The 18,299-nt window shown below is 36.7% G+C and overlaps 1 protein-coding gene across 4 annotated transcripts in view; it reads left to right on the top strand.

Moving 5' to 3' along the window:
- Positions 1–13,608: 13,608 nt before the first annotated feature.
- HDX (highly divergent homeobox) overlaps positions 13,609–18,299 on the top strand; it is a 174,218-nt gene continuing 169,527 nt past the window's right edge. For 2 of the 4 annotated variants that reach the window (XM_055267876.2, XM_063634284.1), the window contains exon 1: positions 13,609–13,772. The gene's annotated coding sequence lies outside the window, so the exon portion shown is untranslated. Of the gene's footprint in view, positions 13,773–14,604; positions 14,688–18,299 lie in introns of all 4 variants that reach the window. The other 2 variants (XM_063634285.1, XM_055267875.2) reach the window with 2 other exon arrangements.

The raw sequence follows: 18,299 nt of genomic DNA, 5'->3' as shown, positions 1-18,299 counted from the left end.
CCTTCAAGGCTTTTTGGTATCCAAGATATAAAGCAGTTCATTCATGGTAGGAAATATGGAATATGAACCAGTTGGTTCTGCTGTGCATGGTCCTTTAGATAGAAGGCATGGTGTGGATAAGAATATAGAAAACAGTCCTCTTGGCCATTGAGGTAGCGTTGCGGGAAGTCAGGGACCCCAAACAGAGGGACCGGCTGAAGCCATGGCAGAAGAACGTGGATTGTGAATATTTTATGGACATTTATTAGTTCCCCAAATTAATACTTTTGTAATTTCTTATGCCTGTCTTTACTGCAATCTCTAAACATAAATTGTAAAGATTTCATGGACATTTATCACTTCCCCAATCAATACCCCTGTGCTTTCCTATGCCTGTCTTTACTTTAATCTCTTAATCCTGTCAGTTGAGGAGGATGTATGTCGCTTCAGGACCATGTGATAATTGCGTTAACTGCACAAATTGTACAGCAAGTGTGTTTGAGCATATGAAATCTGAGCACCTTGAAAAAAGAACAGGATAACAGCAATTGTTCAGGGAATAAGAGAGATAACCTTAAACTCTGACTGCCGGTGAGCCGGGCAGAACAGAGCCATATTTCTCTTCTTTCAAAAGCAAATGGGAAAAATATTGCTGAATTCTTTTTCTCAGCATGGAACGTCCCTGAGAAAGAGAATGCGCGCCTGGAGCTATCGGCTTATAAACAGCCCCCCGGGCGTGGCTTGTCTCTTATGGTTGAAACTGCAGAGATGAAATATACTCCAGTCTCCCATAACGCTCCCAGGCTTATTAGGAAGAGGAAATTCCCGCCTAATAAATTTTGGTCAGACCGGTTGATCTCAAAACCCTGTCTCCTGATAAGATGTTATCAATGACAATAGTGCCCAAAACTTCATTAGCAATTTTAATTTCACCTCGGTCCTGTGGTCCTGTGATCTCGCCCTGCCTCCACTTGCCTTGTGATATTCTATTACCCTGTTAAGTACTTGATGTCTGTCACCCACACCTATTCGCACACTCCCTCCCCTTTTGAAAATCTCTAATAAAAACTTGCTGGTTTTTGTGGCTTGGGGGCATCATGGATCCTACCAACGTGTGATATCTCCCCAAGACGCCCAGCTTTAAAGTTTCTCTCTTTTGTACTCTGTCCCTTTATTTCTCAAGCCAGCCGACACTTAGGAAAAATAGAAAAGAACCTATGTGATTATCGGGGCAGTTCCCCCGATAAGGTAGAGCTAAGAAAGAGCAGGTCCTCAGAGGGCTTGCTGGATATTAGGCTCATGACATCTTTAAAAATAATAGTTATATAAACTTTAAATATACACAAAAGTAAAAAGAGAAAAAAAGCCCCATACATCCATAAGTCAGATTGAAAATTTTCAACATTTTGCCACTTTTGCTCTATCTAAACCCCTTATATTGTTGAATATTTCAAAGCGAAACCTGGATATCACATTTTTTCATCTGTACATATTTTAGTATGTATCTCTATAAAAATGAACATTTTCTTACACAATCATAATGCTAATATTATACTTATCAAAATGAAAATGATTTCTTGGTACCATCTACTACATAGTCCATAATCAAATTTTCCTGATAAGATCGTTTTTTAGAAAAGAATGTAAATACCACAGAAAGCAGTATAGCAAAGTGCTTAAGAATAATGGGCTTTGAAGTTAAGTACAACTAAGTTTGAATCCTGGTTCTTCCACATACAAACCTCTCTAAGATCTGCCTCCTCCTCCTCTGAAAACGGGGATAATAATCTCTCATAGAGTTGTTGTAGAGCTTAAATGAGAGAATATATGTAAATAATTTATTATAGTATCTGGCATAAAGTTATCATTCAATAAAATGACAAATATTACCATTACTAGGTGTGGTATGAGAAAAGGGGAGCAGAATACACCTTAAATCTGGAAAATGTGGGTTTTCCTTTTCGTAGTACTAGCTACGGAAAAATTTCTAAAACATTTGTTTGGTTATACAAAACTCATGCTAATTAAGGTCATTTACATGGAATGTTTATAAATTTCTGCCTTATTGTCATGGTTATTCATATTCAGTATTCTTATCTGTATTACAGAATTTAAGCTATCTGGGTTGTGAAGATTAAATGAGATGCCATATGTAAATATATCCACTACATTGTTCAATATTATGGAAGCTTAGTAAATGTAGATTAGATCTGAGTTTATAAATTTCTGACTTTGTAAGTTTTATCTGATTACAGCATTAAATTATTCATGTATGCTGAGACTTCACAGTTTATTGCTCATGACATACACAGATTAAAAATATTACAGAAGATGTTACTTAGGAACAAGTTTATTTAGAAAGAGGAAAGTTGACTGGATGAAGTCCTGTGGTCTCTGGCAGCCCTATAATTCTAAGTTATACTGAATACTTTTTCTCTAAGTTTTAGAATGCCATTGCTGACCTTTGTCCTGATAAAATAGAGGTTGTCTTTAATATTTGAGACTATTGGCCATTGTTTCCAGGTGAATTTGTTCAGAATCTCCAAAGTAATTCACTAAAAGAAGGCACTGATGTAAAAATAGATCTAATCCATGAGTCTTTAAAATGAAGTTCCTATGGTCTGTTGTAATCTTTTTTTTCGTTTTTTAAATTGTATTTTATTTCTATTTTTAATTTTAATGGATGCATAATAGTTGTAAATATTTATGAGGTACACATGATATTTTGATACAAGCATACGGATAAAGATCAAAACAGGGTGACTGGGACATACATCACCTCAAACATTTATCATTTCTTTGTGTTGGGAACATTCCAAATCTACTCCTCTAGTGAGTTTGAGTTATAAAATAAAATTGTTAACTATAGTTAGCCTTAATTACAGTTGCCCTATTGCGCTACTGAATACTTGATCTTATTCCTACTATCTAACTGTATTTTTGCACCCATTAACCAAACTCTCTTTTTCCCCCCTCACTACTACCCTTTTAAGCCTCTGGTAGCCATCACTATACTCTCTATCTCCATGAGGTCAATGTTTTAGCTTCCATATATGAGTGAGAATATGTGACATTTACCTTTCTGTGCCTGGCTTATTTAATTTAACATAATATCCTCTAGTTCCATCTATGTTGTTGCAAATGACAGGATTTTATTTTTTATGGATGAATAATATGACATTTTGTATATGTAGCCCACATTTTCTTTTTTATTATTTAAAATATTTTGTGGGTACATAGTACGTGTATATATTTACGGCGTACATGAGATATTTTGATACAAGCATGCAATGTGAAATAAACACATCATGTAAAATGGGGTACCTATCCTTTTAAGTTTTACACTTTGAGTTACAAACAATCCAATTACAAAATTTATTCTAAAATATACTACTAAGTTCTTATTGACTATAGTCACCCTACTGCCCTATCAAATAGTAGGTCTTATTCATTCTTTGTAATTTTGTACTCATTAACCATCCCCACCTCCATCTCAACTTCCCTCTACCCTTCTCAGCCTCTGGTACCATCCTTCTGCTCTCTGTGTCCATGAATTCAATTGTTTTGATTTTTAGATCCCCCAAATAAGTGAGAACATACGATATTTTGTCTGTCTGTGCCTGGCTTGTTTCACTTAATATAATGATCTCCAGTTCCATCCATATTGATGCAAATGACTGGAACTCATTCTTTTTGATGGCTGAATAGTACACCATTGTGTATATGTACCAAATTTTCTTCATTCTTCTGTTCATGGACATTTAGGTAGATTCCATATCTTGGCTATTGTGAATATGCTGCAGTAAACATGGGAGTGCAGATATCTCTTCAATATACTGACTTCTGTTGCAGTATTAATGCTCATTTTTGCCAAGCATCACTTTCAGTTGTGCAATATTTCACACATCATTTCAGCATGCACCTTCTTTTTCTTCAGATCCTGCTTCCATAACTGATCACTAAGTTCCAAGTCTTGCTTGAAAATCTCAGTCAGAACACTAACCTATTTGGTGCAGTCCTTACCAGGCCTAGCTTACATTTAAAACTCTCTTGACCAACATCTTCCGCCATTACCTATCTCAAATAAGCTTTCTTAAAAGACACACCTGCTAGCCCTGGCATATTATTTAAGGGTACTTTTGATTTTTTTTATAAAGTTAAAGGTAAAACTTAGGATAAGGTGAATTATTATTATCACCAAATTGCTTAGCTATCCAATAACAATATTCCAAGAATGAATTGGATTCAATATATTAGCTAAGTAAATTATTCTATTTTAAATTTTAAAAGTGAATTTTTACAGCACAAACATAGTGAAATCTTTTCACTCCTTTCAAATGCAAACTCATTTTTTCAGCTAGACCTCATCTTTTAGTAGTAAACAAATTAAAGTTAATCATTCCTTCCTAGTTAATTTCAAAGTACTTCTCTATGCTCTGTTCTCATATTCTGCTTTCCTATACCCTCAGTAGTGTGCTAGTAAATGTTTAACAATTGGCTCTCTGGTGAAGTGGAAGCCTTAATTTGTACCATTTGTTAATTTTCATGTTGTTACTACCCCACTACGGCAGGCTTCAAGCCACTAGTTTTAGGTCAGTGAATGCGGAGTTGGGAGGAGATTTGCACAGTCAGCTCTCCGGAGCAAGCGCTGACAGGCTCTAGCACACCACTATCAATATTCACCTATTTCTCTTTCCCCCATTTATTCCAGGGAAGACTAATATTTGATGTGCTTGCTTTTAAAATTATCAAATATCTTTATGTGTAATGCTTTTGGCAACAAGAAGAAGGGCTGCAGGAGGGAAGGATAAAAAGACTCTATACTACTACTAAAAACTTAAGGTAATTAAAATGAAAGTTCAATGTAACTTAAAGTAATTAAAATGGAGGGTCAATGTAACAGATTTTCCAGGTATTAAAGCTGCAAAGAACTGTGCTTTTGATATTGCTACACAAGATCTTAATACTAAATCCTTGGTTATGAAGGACAAAACCAATGTGGGTTACCATAAGCATCAACTGTGCATAACTATAGGCGGTATTGCCAATTGAATATGTTAAGTGTTAAGAAAATGGCTCTTGTCATACCAATTGCTAAATCCTACTTAGAAATCCATATTGCTAACACTGCCAATTTATATTTTTAGATATTTAGAACTTGTAGAAGGCTCTAACATATTACACCAATTGGGAAAAAAAATGGGTTATATTACCACACAACGCAAATAAGCTCATTATAGTTTCCTTCCTATGCACTGTATCACCAACTAAATTTGTGAGCATGAAATGGAACTCAATTATAGTGGTCAACAAAGGCATGTGAATATAGACAATACAACATGGATCAATACTCTGAAGTTCATTGGGGATTTTTATTAAAGGAAAAGTAATAGAATTAAAATAATTTTTATAGGGCAAGCTTAAAAAATTATGATATAACATTTTCACATATTCTGTGTAATGCAAGTCAGCCGTACAATATGGTATAAAGCTCCGAAAAGGAATCATGGAAATTTTATTACCAAATAATTTTGCTATGTCATTTAGAAAATTTTCTCAACTGGAAACCATGATATTCATTTAAGTTTGAAAGAAAACTGTTGTCTTAAAAACTCTTAAGAGATTCAAAACACTTCGTATTTTCCTCTGGGTTTTGTTGTTGGAATCTGACTGCCAGAAAGTACTATTTTACCCACACAAAATTCATGGCAGGGAGTTGTTCTCAATTACTTGCTCTCACCTCCAGGGCCCAGTCTGGCCACATTAGGTTTATTAAAGCTCAAGTCCAAGGCTAAAGGACTCTCTCATTTATCAAGATCCACCTTGGCATTTCTATCTGTCATTTAACTTACCCGTGCTCTGTGCTTTAAGCTTCTGTGACTTCCTTATTTCTTGATTTGCCTTGACTCCTTACTACTCACTTACTTGTTTGATAAATCAAATTGACCCGGCCTAAGTTTATTTTGTTTGGTCCTTGGCTACCTCCTCTTTAACTTGACCTTTGTATTTCCATCTGTCCAACGTTTTTGGCCTGCCAGTTTAGATCCTAATGTTGTTTTCCCAATATTTTTGATGATTTCTGATACTTACTCTTTTTAACTGGTTCTTGATTTCTGTTACCCAGTTTGAGCACCTCTGAATCTAGAATCTTGCCTTCTCTGACTTTTGCTACATGGCTATGTGTTTACATTTTTTTCCAACTACCAATAATTTGGGCATCACTATCTGGTTTTGACTATTGGCAGTTCTATATACACCTACTTTGGTCTATTCACATAGTTTCAGATTATTTGTTCCACCTTTACTTAGATCTGGTCCTTGAGCCCCTAACTTGCCTTGTCAAATCTTGGCTCTTCAACTTTCTTCCATTACCTAGGACTGAAAATGACAGGGCTATTGATAGTTACTTTGAAATGATCATCAACTTTATTTGATCAAAAGTATATTATCTAGTAAATTACTGATCTATGGACCTCAGGTAACTCACTTTGCTTCCTTGTACTTTATTTTCCTTATCCATAAAAAGTGAAGGCAGGCTGGGTGCAGTGGCTCACACCAGTAATCTCAGCACTTAGGGAGGCCGAGGCAGGTGGATCACTTGAGGTCAGGAGTCGGGGACCAGCCTGGCCATCATGCAGAAACCCCGTTTCTACTAAAAATACAAAAATTAGCTGGTCGTGGTGGTGCACACCTGTAATTCCAGCTACTCAGGAGGCTGAGGCATGGGAATCACTTGAACATGGGAGGCTGAGGTGGCAGTGAGCTGAGATCTCGCCAGTGCCACTGCACTCCAGCCTGGGTAACTGAATGAGACTCTGTCTAAAAAGAAAAATAAAATAAAAAGTGAAGGCAAAATGGTTTAAAAATGAGATAGGCTTTTTTCTTGTTCAATTTACTTCAAAAATAGCCTTTTCAATCCTTTCTGTTTTTAATGCAGAATGGTTTTTCAAAAGCTTTGCAAATGACTCTAGATTTTTAGGAGCCAATTTTTCCTTTCCTTCCTCAACCCATACTACACCCCAAGTCATGGTGGAGCATAATAATTAGCTTTTTTGCTGTCTTTTTAATAACCACATGGATGATAAAGCATGTATCTAGGTGCTTCTTCAGAAATATTTTGCTTATTTGGGCGAAGGTATTCTCAAAGTATCTCTCTTGATTTGAACTGAAGACTACTGTTCCTCTCAACTCCTCAGATGTTTTAATTCCCCTAGGGTATAAATGAACTTTCAGTTCATATGAGTGCTTGGTTGATATATTTGTATGTATTAAAGAGGATACTGATTTGAAGCATTTGGGGCTGGCCTACACTTCATAGTGCTAAATGGGTAACTTCACCCCATTCTAGACAAATTATCTAGACTAGTAACACTCTTATGACCAAATAATTCACTTTGTACATCATCTTAAATCATTTTTCAGGAGAGCTATTTACCTAGGATCTATCCACTCCAGCAAGTTAACAGATAATCTACAGAAAATCCATGGAATGCACCTCCAGTAATAAATATTACGAAATCTGTATGTGTGTTTGATTCTGGAGAAAGGATTCATGGCTTTGTCATATTATCTAAAGTATCTTCAATCTCCCAAATGATTGAGAACCACTTTAAAATGTGAATACAAACAATTTAAACTTTCCAAAAAGTAAACTTCCTTTTTGATACCAGTAGGATTCGAGCTGCTTTCAGAAGTCAATCAATATAAGCATATAGGTTCCCTGTATATTTGATAGCATGCTACAAATAAATTTCAATATGAAATTAGAGAAACATGAATAAATTTCACCATTCACTCAAGAGAGAAATACATAAGTGGAATTCTTTCTGGGTGTATACAAAATGTTTTTTTTTTTTTTTTGAGGGAGGAGAAGTTTGTTATAGCAAAATTTCTAAATTAGAATACTTGATTCCCTGGTCTCTCACTTTATCCTGACATCATTAACATGAATAGGGGGAGAAACATTTGGAGCCATATCAGGGATATAACAGTAGACATGTCAGAAATAAAACCCTACTATGCAAAACCAGTCATTCTTATTCATAGCTCTAATTTTCCTAGATCCACTCAACTCAGATTCCCACCCCACATTTAAGGACTATCACACTATTTTATGTTCTTAAGTCTGTGGCTGTTCTACTAGACTGCATATTTTGAACACCAAAATCATGTTTTCATAAATTCTATGTAGCTTGCACATAACGAAAGCTAAATAAATATTTGTAGAATGAAATTGCCTCTATTCCCCCCCGCTTCCATAGTTATAACTAAATACAGTTGTTCTCAACCTTTACCATACATCAGAATTTCCTGGAGAGCTTGTTGAAACACAAATTTCTTGGCCCTCCGTTCACAGTTTTTGAATCTGTAGGTAGGGATCAAGATTTTACATTTCCAGGCCGGGCGCGGTGGCTCACGCTTGTAATCCCAGCACTTTGGGAGGCCGAGGTGGGCAGATCACGAGATCAGGAGATCGAGACCACAGTGAAACCCCGTCTCTACTAAAAATACAAAAAAAAAAAAAAATTAGCCGGGCGTGGTGGCGGGCGCCTGTAGTCCCAGCTGCTCGGAGAGGCTGAGGCAGGAGAATGGCGGGAACCCGGGAGGCGGAGTTTGCAGTGAGCCGAGATTGTGCCACTGCACTCCAGCCTGGGCGACAGAGCGAGACTCCGTCTCAAAAAAAAAAAAAAAAGATTTTACATTTCCAAAGAGTTCTCAGGTGATTTTGATGCTGCTGGTCCAGGGAAAACATGTTGAGAACTATTGGCTTAGTTAAAGTAGAAAAATAACCCAGAAATATTAGTAATACATCACTTCTGAAAAACCGTAGAGGCACTCAAGAATTGGTTTTATTTCAGAAATTTTCTAGGTGAACAAGTCATGTATACATTGTCTATAAAATGAGGTACCTTAATTAGTGAAATACAAAATAGAAATTTAGTGTTCTGTAGAGGCTATTTATGGAATAATTAGAGTAGGACAGTGTCTACTAATGATTCAGAAGGGTTTTCTATCATAGGGTTTACATTTACCTGGCCACAGTAAGAGTAGAAAAGTTCCTTCAAATGGCATCTCCACTAAAATACTAATAACATGGCTGCAATGGATAATTGAAATCCACAGAGAAACTGTAAGTTTAACATGTCATTTAAAAATTATTTTCTTCTGCTCCAAATCAGAAGTATTTAAAAGGACAACACTTAATTTCAGCTTTCTCATCATTTTTTGGTGGACATCTTTGAATGGAGATGTCAATAAGCTGTAAAAGGCCTAAAAGGTGGGCAAAATAAAAGTAAAAATAGGCCAGGTGCAACGGCTCAGGCCTGTAATCACAATGAATACTTTAGAAGGGCAAGGTGTGAAGATCACTTGAGGCCATGAGTTTGAGGCTGTAGTGAGCTATGATCGCACCACTGCACTCCAGCCTGAGTGACAGAGCAACACCCTGTCTCTAAAAATTAAAAAAAAAAAGAAAAGAAAAATAGAAGTGAATTAAAAAGCCTCAATAACCTACAAACAAAGCATAGAGACTCTGATTAATGAAAATCAGCTCTACTAGAAAAATTAATGTAACTTTAAGTCGATTGAAAGTTTTTTAAACCTAGCAATCCAATGGTTAGAGCTGTCTTCTGGGCTCATTTAGGCAGGTCTCACATACATCAATAAATGATTGTGTTGGTTAAAATGAACTTAAGAATAAATTCCTTATTAATGGGAAAATTAAGAAAAAATTAAAATTGGAAGAACTTTCTTTGGTGTATGCAGTTTTATGTTCACCCAAAATGCACTGTGAACATGTTTTTTTCCCCCCAATGAAGAATGGGAGAGCAGTAAATTGGTTATCTTTTATTAGTGCTACCCCAACCTAGATTCAGCTCCACCAGACTAAACCAAATCTTAAAAGACCAAACTCACTTTTTTCTTTAAGGCATTTTCCTGACTAACTTCCATCTGACATAATCCAAAAATCAGTAAATTCTGTGTTGAAATTAAATTTAGCAGTCACTCAGTATAGATAATCCTTCAACATTGCTGACTGATGGTCACTGAAACATTCCCAGTGATTGAGGCCTTTTGACTTTACAAAACAATCTCTATCATTTTTGAACACTTGAATTTTAAGCTGAGACTTTTTTCCCCATCAGTTATCCATTTTGGCCTTGGTACTGCCCTCTGGAAAACCACAACATAAGTCACATTTGTCTTTGCTCAGCAGTCTTTCAAATATTTGAAGATAGTTATATATTCTTGAGATCTTCTCCTCTTTAAGCTAAGCGTCCTCAGTTTCTGGAGACTTGCCTCAAATCATATATTTTTTAGATGCCTCATCATCCTGGTTTTTCTTCTCTAAATGCAGCTATTTGTGAATGTTTATTTTAAAATAAGGATAATCAACGGAAGAGACCAAGTGTGGTCTGACTAGGGTAGAGAATAGTAGAACTCTTAACTCTCTTGATTCAGATAATAACTTTTTATTAATGTAGTTTAAGTATGAATTATCTTGTTTAACAGCTTTGTTATATCAGTTCATATTGAATTTACAGAATTTTTAGATGAACTTCCCAACTTAGGTGTTTATTGCCCTTCCTGTACTTATGCAACTGATTTTTGTAAACTTAAAAGCAAGACTTACTCTTTATCCCTGTCAAACTTCATTTTATTGCATTTGTTTGTTGAGTCTTTTGAGAGCTTTGAAATCTTGGTTAATATCCATGGTTTAATTATTCTACTTAGATACTTTTTACTTACAAGTTCAATAAACATGCTTTTAATTGATATATTGTAAACAGGACAGGTACCAGTATCTTAGGTACGTATTGAAAACATCTCTCATCCCTGAATACCTATTACTGCACTACACATCTATGCTCTCTCCTATCTATTCATTCAACAAAGATCCATTGAGTGCCTACTTCATGCTAGGTACTACTACAACTCTAGATACTGGAGATATAACAGTAATAAGAGAAGCAAGTTCCTACCCCCTTGAACTTTTCATTCTGTTTGGGAAAGGCAAAATAACCAACAAAACAAATTGTGTATTTTTCCATAGTGATATGAGAAAAATTAAGCACAGCAAGAAGATACAGGAGACAGATAATTGTGGTGGTGGTGGGGCAATGCTATTTTAAATTCATTGGTCCATGAAGTCCCATCTGAGAAGGTAACATTTTAGCAGACAGCCTGAATTATGTGAAGTATGCTATGTGAAGATCTGGGGAAAGAGTTTCCCAAGAAATAATAGCAAATGCAAAGTCTCTGAAGAGGAAATAGGCATTCCAGAGAGAAAACAGATAACCAAAAAGACCAGAGTAGCTACAACATAGTGAGCCAGGGCAGGAACAAATGGTGGGAAATACACCATAGAAAGGACTTGGGACTTTATTGTTAATGTAATGAGATGCATTTGGAGGGCTTTAAATCAGGTAGTGATATGATCTGACTCAAACTTTATAAAGAATATTTCGACTGATGTTAAGAGAAACTTTTGAAGAAGGACAAGAGTGGAAGAAAATAAACCATGTAAGATGCTTTTGCAGTATCTCAAACTAGAAGTTATAGTGACTTTAGTGTAATGGTGATAGAGGAGGTATGGAGTATTCAGATTTGGGGCCTATTTTGAAGGTACAGTCTTCAAACATACTAGTGGCTTAGATACAGAGTGAGGGGAAAAGAGGAAGGAACAACTGGATTAATTTAATTGCCTCTTTTTGTACTATGGTACAGTACTACAGGTATGTAGTACTTTATGAATATGTTAATCAATTATCAATAGGCTATTTCTGAATCCTCCACTTTACCCATATAATTCCTTCTTTGAAAGTCTCATATTTCATCATTTTTAACACCCTAATCTAGGGCTGTGTCACCTAGAAGCTGGGTTAGCATTACAACTGTCTAACTGATCTCTCTCACTCCAGCCTATCCCAATGTAACTGAAAATGCAAATTAATGACTTGAAAAATGTGCTTTCAGTCATTCATTCAATACGTACTTACTTATTTGTCTACTTTGTATTTAGGGCCTTTCTAGATTCGAGGGATATAATAATAAACAAAACAGACAAAAAATGCTTCCTTCATAGAGCTTACATTTGCAATAACTAAATATGTAAAATACATTCAATAATAGTAAATACTGTGAAGAAAAATGAAACAGATAAAAGGGTATAGAGAGTGTTAAGAATATCACAATTTTAAATAGGAAAACCTCTTTAAAGTGGTTGCATTTGAGCAAAGATTTCAATCAAGTGATGGAGTAAGTCATACAAAGATCAGACAGTACAACAGTACAAGGTCACTGCTGTGGACATGGGCTTGACTTGTTTGAGAAATAGAGAGAAGATTAATGTATCTGTGAATTAGTGGCTGAGTGACAGGAGGTGAGGTCAGAAAGATGGCAAAGGCCAGATCATTTAGGGCTTTGAGAGCATGGTAAGAAATCTGCATTTTATTGTATATGTGAAAGGAAACCATTGAACAATCTGAAGTTGGGCATAATCTGGCTTTTGTTTTAAAAAATCACCTAAACTCCTCTGTAGATAATTGACTATAGAGGATTGAGGTCACATGCTTTATGGCTTTTGGTGGCTTTTAATCAAATAAAAGTTATCTGCCTATTTTCAAAGGCTTTTATTATTAGCCAATTCCATCTACCACTAGTCCTCAGCACATGCCCTCTATTTGTCAAGCTGATTTCATCATGGGCTTCCTCACATCATATGAATTTATGCGTCTCTACCTTTGCCTATCTTTCCCCTTTAAGACGGTGACTTCCATCCGCTCTTATCCACCATTCAAGAACCATCTCAAGTTTTAATTACATAAAATGCTTCCCTGACTTTTCACCTCACTGATGTCTCCAATAATTAAATAATGTAGCTCTTGTCTGTAGTTAATGACTGAGCACATGATCATGTACTTTATTTTATTGTTGTGAATATTTACTGTGTGCCAATCTCGTCTTCCAAACGATGTTGCAAGTTCTATGATAGCAGAGACTCAGTGAATTCTATATCTCTCATGGCATCCAGCAAATCTGGGAAGTATATCAAGTGACTGTTAAATGATGTAACATGTGGCTTGACTTCTTTTCTGGAATGGTATAATGGTGATCACCCAAGAAGCTTCTGCCAGAATAGGAATTGAGGTTGGATGAATAAAAACCATAGTTTCTTTCCTCAGTCATCAGAGACAACCAGTCACGTATAACAGTATGCTTGCTTTTACTGTAAAATTCTAAAGGCTCAATGGACACCTTATTGATTTTAGTAAAACTGAATATTTACCTGTCAACCGAACACTGACCACAAAGGACTGTATTTCTTTATGCTATCATTTGGTTTTGGCAGCATGTAACAATTTTGTTAAAACCCAATGTCAAGTTGGAAGGCCAGGCAGCACCTGCTCAAATGGCTGGCATGTAACTACTATAGTCACAGGGATGCTTGGTGTTCACAGCTATTCAGGAAGGTATAGAGAGCCCTGGCCGTAGATGTAGCTGATCTGTGCGAGGAAGAGGCAGTCCAGTTGCAGGCAGCCATCTCTCTTCCCCCCTCCCAACTCTTGGGTTCTGGGCTGAGGCCAGGGACTGTCCTGAGCTGATCGCAGGCTCCCATTGGCCGCTGTCTTTTGTGACGTCACGATCATGATGAGAATTGATGATCGGACACGCTGATTTCATTGTCTGAAGCGGCAGTGGAGACCCAGGAAAAATCTCGCTGAATCCGCCTGCCCCAGCAGTGGCCTGATCTGGGTTCTGCTGATTCCTTTCGTAACCGCACCACACCCGAGGTAAGCACTCAACACTGAGTGGGTCAGAAGGGCGAAGGAGGGAGGGCAAGGCACCGGGATAATGCTTTTCCTAGTTTGGGGCGAGGTTGGGGGTGGGGGGGGGTCCATACGTTCCGTGGCCTAAACAGGCAGCCAAAAAACGGGTGCAGATCCTAGGGAGCCAAGTGCCTCTATCCTCCTAGCGAAGGCTGGCGGCTGAGTGAGATTAGAAACGAGCTGCGGATAGGGATACAATGGGGATTGCCAGAGAGCGAAGGACCTTGCTCGGAGAGAGAGCGATGTTTGGGACGCGCTTCTGGACGGGTAGTAGGAGGAAGTGGCTCCTCTGCCTCGGAAGAAAGGAGGGGATTGAATTCTACCACTTCTAGATTTCACTGGACAGTAGATTTCTCACAGCCCTACTCAAAGGCACTGAGAGCTTAGCGCCTGCGCATTAGCACCTTGGTGGGGGCGGGGTGGGTCACCGTGAGGAGAATAGGCGTGGAGTTTGCACAGGCGCTGTTTCGGTTTCACTGGAAGAGGTGGGGCTGAGCCATTTCTGTGCGGAATTTGGAAAGTAGAGACCCAGGGAACATCCCAGGCCTTGTGATGTTTCAAGCACCAGTTGATGGGGAGGGATCTGCCATTTAGTTTAAACTGGCCTACTGAGTAAATCCAGCTTCAAAATGAGCCTTATAAATTTGAGAAGGCATATTCTAAATTTCCAGATATTAGATGTTGAATAATGGAATGAACTCTAGAAGAATTTGTGGAATAGAAGTTTATCAGATAAGAAGCTGTTTGGAAAAATAAACACTAATTATTCAAATGAATCTAACTTTTAATCTTAAAGGAGCTCTGATTTGGGGTGACAATGATTTTGAACCTTAAATTCTTTGGAAAGACTCAGGATGAAGTCCATTGTGGAGGCTCAGAGTAAGAAATTTTCCTTTCTTGTCTTTTTCTCTTCTTGGGACAATCTCTTATAAATCTTTAGTCTCCATATCAAGTTTGGTGCTGAGTCCATCTTCTTCCTCTGTGTCTCTGCTAGAATCACTGAAATCAAATATTATTTTGAGAAGCCCTTTCCCTCACCCCTTCATTGGGAAGGCTGTTATATTACTTATATTAAGGCTTTTATTACTCAGCAGTTGTGGGGAACAATGAAGAACAACCTGCCTGTCTATTATTGATGAATAGATTGTACAGTATTGTTATTGATTGCCCTCCACAGTCTGATCATAGACTCCTGACAATTTTACAGAGGAATCTGGATTTTTCTCTATTTCTCATAGTTAAGGGATTATCAAGTACTGGTAAATTTTCCTTTGAAAGCCTTCTCACACCATTCCTCCTTTACAATCTAAATTCTCATCAGCACCCATCTAGTCACTGTAGGAGCTTCCTAGGCAGTCTTCACCTGTGCCCCAAATCCTTAGTGGTCTGTGAACACTTCTTTCAACAAATCACTTTCTTTAACCAACATATTCCTGGCCCCTTATTTTCTATTGTTTCAAGCTTGATTCCACCTGAATTTCAAAGAACTTCATAATCTGGCCTCATTGTAATGCAGGAGCCTTATTTTCCTTTATTCTTCAGTGCACAACTCTCTTTAATGTTCAATTAGTGAGAACAATCTACCTTTATAGCTTTGCTCCTTATACCATTACTATCCCCTCCACGTAGGATGTCCTCTCTTCTACATAATTCACATCTTACCCACTTTGGAAACTCAACTCAAATTCCACCCCTCCACCAGTGCCTTCCAAATTAATCTAACGCAAATGTTACTGACCTCACTTTTCCTAGAATTCCCACATCAATTATTGTCTTTGTCACTTTCTTGTAGGCTGCTGTTGTCGTTGTGTGTGTGTGTGTGTGTGTTAGACTAGAATCCTCAACTGGATTTTAAACCCTTCCTTAAGGGTTGGGACCATGCCATCTATTTCTTTATTATCTGCCCATAGCACCTAACTGAATAATCAAAATAGCTGTAGCTATATATGTTCTTTTTTTTCCCCTAGAAAACAATTTCCTGGGAAATGAAGCAGTATTTTTATAGAGAGAACTGTATACATGTGAAAGCTTATTCATCGTTGGTCAGGCAAGAGACCCTCCAATGACTAAATAAACCTGAATTTAAGTTAGAGGAAAGGAATTACAGAGATCTCTATTTACTGGGTGGCCTTCAAATATATCATGTCCTCATAAACAAGATCAAGGGAGGGAACACTATCCCAGAAGAGGTTCTGTCTGTAATTTTCTCAGTTTGAAAAATACTAAATAAAGAGGTATTCCATTGTTCTATACTTCTCTTTGGTGACATTGTATCATGTATCTTTGAAAACATACAAATTACTCACTTTTTGTTACATTTTTATCTACAATTGTTATATTGACTATTCCTGATAGTTTTCATGTGTACATCTCTTGAATCAGAGATGACCTTTGTGATGGTTGTTACAATTGCTATTATATATTGGTTGTCACTTTCCTGTCCCTTAGGCTTCAAATTGCATTGTTCTGCAGAGCTCAAGTTTTACTTGAATGACAATGTGATTATGGTTTAATACAGGTTTTTCACATATTCCACTTCAGCTTCTGCCTCACTTTGAGGTACCATCCCAATATCACATAAAGGTTTTTGACTTAGAAACATAGATTAAAAGCAGTCTGAAGGGTGTTGCAACCTGTAAATTAGAACATCATTATTGTAGATAATTGTAAGTGAACTATGCATGTTATTCATTATAAGGGAAAATCCTTTGACCTTTTCTCTGATTACCTACATTATATGAAACTCCTCAAAACTATTTTAGCTTATAGCCTGCTTTCATAGTAATTAAGACTTTCCTAGACATTTACACATAGACCAATAGAGAAAACTGATCAAACTCAAGCAACTCTGGATAGAATGTGGTGCTTAGAAATATGCTGTTAAGTTTAGAGAGCCCAAAATAAAATATGAAAAAAATGAATGTGACATGTGTTTTTTAAGGCTTGTTTTACAATTTCTATCTGGGAGGATGACATTGGGTTTTCTCATTTAAGTTGTAGAGTTTAAGTTGGGAGACATTTTATAGTGATAAGCCAATCCCCTCATTTTACAAGAACCTGAAGCCCAAAGAAGTGAGGTACTTTACTAGCATTAATAAACACTAATATTTATTAAGCACTTAGTGCCAGGCATTGTGCTAAAAACTTTATATATCTTACTACATTTAAACATCACAAAATCTATATGAAAGAGTATATAGTATTATTTCCCATTTTACAAATGAGAAAACATATTTCAAAGCAGTTGATTTTCCCAGGACCACACAGCTACTATATGTCACAGTCAAGACTCAATCATGGGTTTGACTTCTAATCACCAAGTTGTGCTTGACTAAGGTCAATATAATGAACTTTTGGCAGAGGTTTAGCTAGGATCTAAATTTCTGGAATCTGAGATGTGTGTGTGTGTGTGTGTGTGCGTGCGTGCATTCCATAAACACCGTATTATTTCTACAAAGTTAGAGATTTGTAAGATTACCCAAATAAATGGTGTATACTTACATTTGTTTTAGATATTTTGTTAAAACACACTCAGTCTTGATTGAAAAAATATAGCATGAAAATGTGCATAAAATACATTTTAAAAACATTTATTTCCTTCTGCTTTTAAAATTGTATCATACTTCCAGAGGGAATTATATTTTTATAGTGTAATCTCCAACAGAATAAATAAAATTTGAATTATTGATTTTTATTTTATTGTGGAGTCAGTGAGCTAAAACTGAAATTGGTGGTTTCTTAATATACTTGCATTGAGTACACTATATCTAGGTACATTAGTTTGGGAGCAAATATTAATAATTCTAGAGATATATTATGCATAAGAAGGGAGCTTGAGACGCTGGCATATTCAGAAGCTATCACTGATATCCTAATACCTTTCCAGTCTGCATAAAATTTTAAGGAAATAAGTTGAAACCTGTCTGTCCAAATGAGGTCATTCTTATGCCAACTAGTAGCAAAATTGCCTGGATTAAACCGGAGATCTAGGTATAAGGCAACTGGATACATGAAATTATACTGTTAGTCAATTAAATGCTTCACCTTACATCTTCCATCTGTAAAGAAATCTAGAACAATATCTGTCTTACCTTTTGTTTCACAAAAGGTCTCCTATTGTTTCACAACTAGACATGTGTGCATTTGGGTTGATCCGTAGAATCTTTAAGGCTACTATTGTCAGGGTGGCAAAATTTAGCAAACTATCTCCTTAGCCTCTTTTCCCTTGGAGTTAGGGACAGTTTCTTTCAAGCTTTTAAAAAAAGTCATGCAAATATGTGGCTTATATACTCCCACTAAGCACTTTTGTTATTAGGCAAATATTAGTGTATGGTGCTCATGCAAGGTCATATACTACTAAGTGGCAAAGCCAGGATTTGAGGGCAGGTATTATTCTAGACACTGTATGCTCAACTGTTAAGCTACTAGGTATAAGTTAAGGAGCTACAGTGAGGCCTATCTTCATTGTTTTTCAAAAAATGTATGTATATA

This window comes from Symphalangus syndactylus, chromosome X, assembly GCF_028878055.3.
Source record: "Symphalangus syndactylus isolate Jambi chromosome X, NHGRI_mSymSyn1-v2.1_pri, whole genome shotgun sequence".
Lineage (NCBI taxonomy): Eukaryota > Metazoa > Chordata > Mammalia > Primates > Hylobatidae > Symphalangus > Symphalangus syndactylus.
The sequence above is the reverse complement of the archived record's forward strand: the minus strand, read 5'-3'. Positions and strand labels throughout refer to the sequence as shown.